The sequence below is a fragment of the Gorilla gorilla genome, chromosome Y, assembly GCF_029281585.2.
Source record: "Gorilla gorilla gorilla isolate KB3781 chromosome Y, NHGRI_mGorGor1-v2.1_pri, whole genome shotgun sequence".
Taxonomy (NCBI): domain Eukaryota; kingdom Metazoa; phylum Chordata; class Mammalia; order Primates; family Hominidae; genus Gorilla; species Gorilla gorilla.
The window spans coordinates 7,097,065-7,103,064 of record NC_073248.2 but is presented as its reverse complement, the minus strand read 5'-3'; positions in this window follow the sequence as shown (position 1 = coordinate 7,103,064).

The following is a 6,000-nucleotide window of genomic DNA, read 5'->3' as shown; positions in this document are numbered from 1 at the left end:
TCCAGCCAACACCCCAACAGCCAGAGTCCACCCACCACCCAACAGCCAGAGTCCACTCACCACTGCAACACTCCAGACTCTACTCAACACCTCAACACCCAGCCTCCACCTACCACCCAACAGCCAGGCTCCACCCACCACACCAATACCGACACTCCACCCAACACCCAGACTCTACCCAACACCCAGAGTCCACCCAACACCCCAGAGTCCACCTCCAGGGTCCTGAGCCCAAGGCAGAAGCCGACCCCTTAACCCCTGGGTGAGGGTGACAGCTGTGCTGTCGATGCAGGTTGGCGAGAGTTTGCTCCTGTCATGTGAGGCACTGCCTGCAAAAACAACCATCGCCTGTCTTTAAAAACAGGATTTCACACGGCCAGGCACAGTGGCTGATGCCTGTAATCCTAACACTTTGGGAGGCTGAGGCATGCGGATCACCTGAGGTCAGGAGTTTGAGATCAGCCTGGCCAACATGGTGAAACCCTGTCTCTACTAAAAATACACAGATTAGCCGGGCGTGGTGGCGGGCGTCTGTAGTCCCAGCTACTCGGGAGGCTGAGGCAGGAGAATGGCGTGAACTCGGGAGGCGGAGGTTGCAGTGAGCCGAGATTGCGCCACTGCACTCCAACTTGGGCGACAAGAGCAAGACTTTGTCTCAAAAAAAAAAAAAAACAAGATTTCAGAGTGACCTGCTTGGAGAAGCTGGTGTGAGCTCATGGGCAACTGTGTCTCTAAGTGTGGCCGTCCTCTTCTTAATTCCTTAGTGCAGTGTGGTTCTCAGCCAGGGGAGATCCTGCCCCCTTCCCGGACACACTCAGCAATATCAGGGGACATGTCTGGATGTCACAACTGGAGGGTGAACTTCCATCTGCTGGGTGGAGCCCCGGGAAGCTGCTCAGCACCCTACAGCGCCCAGGATGGCCCCATCACAGAGTCAACACCCTACAGATCCCAGCACGGCCTCATCACAGAGACTCAACACCCTACAGAGCCCAGGATGGCCCCACCACAGAGTCAACACCCTACGGCTCCCAGCACGGCCTCATCACAGAGACTCAACACCCTACAGTGCCCAGGACGGCCTCATCACAGAGACTCAGACTCAGCACCCTACAGTGCCCAGGACGGCCTCATCACAGAGACTCAACAGCCTACAGTGTCCAGGACGGCCTCATCACAGAGACTCAACACCATACAGTGCCCAGGATGGCCTCATCATAGAGACTCAGCACACTACAGTGCCCAGGATGGACTCATCACAGAGACTCAACACCCTACAGTGCCCAGGATGGCCTCATCACAGAGACTCAGCACACTACAGTGCCCAGGATGGACTCATCACAGAGACTCAACACCCTACAGTGCCCAGGATGGCCTCATCACAGAGACTCAGCACCCTACAGTGCCCAGGATGGACTCATCACAGAGACTCAGCACCCTACAGTGCCCAGGATGGACTCATCACAGAGACTCAACACCCTACAGTGCCCAGGATGGCCTCATCATAGAGACTCAGCACACTACAGTGCCCAGGATGGACTCATCACAGAGACTCAACACCCTACAGTGCCCAGGATGGCCTCATCATAGAGACTCAGACTCAACACCCTACAGTGCCCAGGATGGCCTCATCACACAGACTCAGCACCCTACAGTGCCCAGGATGGCCTCATCACAGAGACTCAGCACCCTACAGTGCCCAGGATGGCCTCATCATAGAGACTCAGACTCAACACCCTACAGTGCCCAGGATGGCCTCATCACACAGACTCAGCACCCTACAGTGCCCAGGATGGCCTCATCACAGAGACTCAGCACCCTACAGTGCCCAGGATGGCCTCATCATAGAGACTCAGACTCAACACCCTACAGTGCCCAGGATGGCCTCATCACACAGACTCAGCACCCTACAGTGCCCAGGATGGACTCATCACAGAGACTCAGCACCCTACAGTGCCCAGGATGGCCTCATCATAGAGACTCAGACTCAACACCCTACAGTGCCCAGGATGGCCTCATCACACAGACTCAGCACCCTACAGTGCCCAGGATGGCCTCATCACAGAGACTCAGCACCCTACAGTGCCCAGGATGGCCTCATCACAGAGACTCAGCACCCTACAGTGCCCAGGATGGCCTCATCACAGAGACTCAGCACCCTACAGTGCCCAGGATGGCCTCATCACAGAGACTCAGCACCCTACAGCACCCAGGGTGGCCCCAATACAGAGACTCAGCACCCTACAGTGCCCAGGATGGCCTCATCACAGAGACTCAGCACCCTACAGTGCCCAGGATGGCCTCATCACAGAGACTCAGCACCCTACAGTGCCCAGGATGGCCTCATCACAGAGACTCAGCACCCTACAGTGCACAGGATGGACTCATCACAGAGACTCAACACCCTACAGTGCCCAGGATGGCCTCATCACACAGACTCAGCACCCTACAGTGCCCAGGATGGCCTCATCACAGAGACTCAACACCCTACAGTGCCCAGGATGGCCTCATCACAGAGACTCAGCACCCTACAGTGCCCAGGATGGCCTCATCACAGAGACTCAGCACCCTACAGTGCGCAGGATGGACTCATCACAGAGACTCAACACCCTACAGTGCCCAGGATGGCCTCATCACACAGACTCAGCACCCTACAGTGCCCAGGATGGCCTCATCATACAGACTCAGACTCAACACCCTACAGTGCCCAGGACGGCCTCATCACAGAGACTCAGCACCCTACAGTGCCCAGGATGGCCTCATCACAGAGACTCAGCACCCTACAGTGCTCAGGATGGACTCATCACAGAGACTCAGCACCCTACAGTGCCCAGGATGGCCTCATCATACAGACTCAGACTCAACACCCTACAGTGCCCAGGACGGCCTCATCACAGAGACTCAGCACCCTACAGTGCCCAGGATGGCCTCATCACAGAGACTCAGCACCCTACAGTGCCCAGGATGGACTCATCACAGAGACTCAGCACCCTACAGTGCCCAGGATGGCCTCATCATAGAGACTCAGACTCAACACCCTACAGTGCCCAGGATGGCCTCATCACAGAGACTCAGCACCCTACAGTGCCCAGGATGGCCTCATCATAGAGACTCAGACTCAACACCCTACAGTGCCCAGGATGGCCTCATCACACAGACTCAGCACCCTACAGTGCCCAGGATGGCCTCATCACAGAGACTCAGACTCAACACCCTACAGTGCCCAGGATGGCCTCATCACAGAGACTCAGCACCCTACAGTGCCCAGGATGGCCTCATCATAGAGACTCAGACTCAACACCCTACAGTGCCCAGGATGGCCTCATCACAGAGACTCAGCACCCTACAGTGCCCAGGATGGCCTCATCATAGAGACTCAGACTCAACACCCTACAGTGCCCAGGATGGCCTCATCACACAGACTCAACACCCTACAGTGCCCAGGATGGACTCATCACAGAGACTCAGCACCCTACAGTGCCCAGGATGGCCTCATCACAGAGACTCAGCACCCTACAGTGCCCAGGATGGCCTCATCACAGAGACTCAGACTCAACACCCTACAGTGCCCAGGATGGCCTCATCACACAGACTCAACACCCTACAGCTCCCAGGATGGCCTCATCACAGAGACTCAGACTCAACACCCTACAGTGCCCAGGATGGCCTCATCACAGAGACTCAGACTCAACACCCTACAGTGCCCAGGATGGCCTCATCACAGAGACTCAGCACCCTACAGTGCCCAGGATGGCCTCATCACAGAGACTCAACACCCTACAGTGCCCAGGACGGCCTCATCATAGAGACTCAGACTCAGCACCCTACAGTGCCCAGGATGGCCTCATCACACAGACTCAGCACCCTACAGTGCCCAGGATGGCCTCATCACAGAGACTCAGACTCAACACCCTACAGTGCCCAGGATGGCCTCATCACAGAGACTCAGCACCCTACAGTGCCCAGGATGGCCTCATCACAGAGACTCAGCACCCTACAGTGCCCAGGATGGACTCATCACAGAGACTCAACAGCCTACAGTGTCCAGGATGGACTCATCACAGAGTCAACACCCTACAGTGCCCAGGATGGCCTCATCATAGAGACTCAGACTCAACACCCTACAGTGCCCAGGATGGCCTCATCACAGAGACTCAGCACCCTACAGTGCCCAGGATGGCCTCATCACAGAGACTCAGACTCAGCACCCTACAGTGCCCAGGATGGCCTCATCACACAGACTCAACACCCTACAGCTCCCAGGATGGACTCATCATAGAGACTCAGCACCCTACAGTGCCCAGGATGGACTCATCACAGAGACTCAGCACCGTACAGTGCCCAGGATGGCCTCATCACAGAGACTCAGACTCAACACCCTACAGTGCCCAGGATGGCCTCATCACAGAGACTCAGCACCCTACAGTGCCCAGGATGGCCTCATCACAGAGACTCAGCACCCTACAGTGCCCAGGATGGACTCATCACAGAGACTCAACAGCCTACAGTGTCCAGGATGGACTCATCACAGAGTCAACACCCTACAGTGCCCAGGATGGCCTCATCACAGAGACTCAGACTCAACACCCTACAGTGCCCAGGATGGCCTCATCATAGAGACTCAGACTCAACACCCTACAGTGCCCAGGATGGCCTCATCACACAGACTCAGCACCCTACAGTGCCCAGGATGGACTCATCACAGAGACTCAGCACCCTACAGTGCCCAGGATGGCCTCATCATAGAGACTCAGACTCAACACCCTACAGTGCCCAGGATGGCCTCATCACACAGACTCAGCACCCTACAGTGCCCAGGATGGCCTCATCACAGAGACTCAGCACCCTACAGTGCCCAGGATGGCCTCATCACAGAGACTCAGCACCCTACAGTGCCCAGGATGGCCTCATCACAGAGACTCAGCACCCTACAGTGCCCAGGATGGCCTCATCACAGAGACTCAGCACCCTACAGCACCCAGGGTGGCCCCAATACAGAGACTCAGCACCCTACAGTGCCCAGGATGGCCTCATCACAGAGACTCAGCACCCTACAGTGCCCAGGATGGCCTCATCACAGAGACTCAGCACCCTACAGTGCTCAGGATGGCCTCATCACAGAGACTCAGCACCCTACAGTGCGCAGGATGGACTCATCACAGAGACTCAACACCCTACAGTGCCCAGGATGGCCTCATCACACAGACTCAGCACCCTACAGTGCCCAGGATGGCCTCATCACAGAGACTCAACACCCTACAGTGCCCAGGATGGCCTCATCACAGAGACTCAGCACCCTACAGTGCCCAGGATGGCCTCATCACAGAGACTCAGCACCCTACAGTGCGCAGGATGGACTCATCACAGAGACTCAACACCCTACAGTGCCCAGGATGGCCTCATCACACAGACTCAGCACCCTACAGTGCCCAGGATGGCCTCATCATACAGACTCAGACTCAACACCCTACAGTGCCCAGGACGGCCTCATCACAGAGACTCAGCACCCTACAGTGCCCAGGATGGCCTCATCACAGAGACTCAGCACCCTACAGTGCTCAGGATGGACTCATCACAGAGACTCAGCACCCTACAGTGCCCAGGATGGCCTCATCATACAGACTCAGACTCAACACCCTACAGTGCCCAGGACGGCCTCATCACAGAGACTCAGCACCCTACAGTGCCCAGGATGGCCTCATCACAGAGACTCAGCACCCTACAGTGCCCAGGATGGACTCATCACAGAGACTCAGCACCCTACAGTGCCCAGGATGGCCTCATCATAGAGACTCAGACTCAACACCCTACAGTGCCCAGGATGGCCTCATCACAGAGACTCAGCACCCTACAGTGCCCAGGATGGACTCATCACAGAGACTCAGCACCCTACAGTGCCCAGGATGGCCTCATCATACAGACTCAGACTCAACACCCTACAGTGCCCAGGACGGCCTCATCACAGAGACTCAGCACCCTACAGTGCCCAGGATGGCCTCA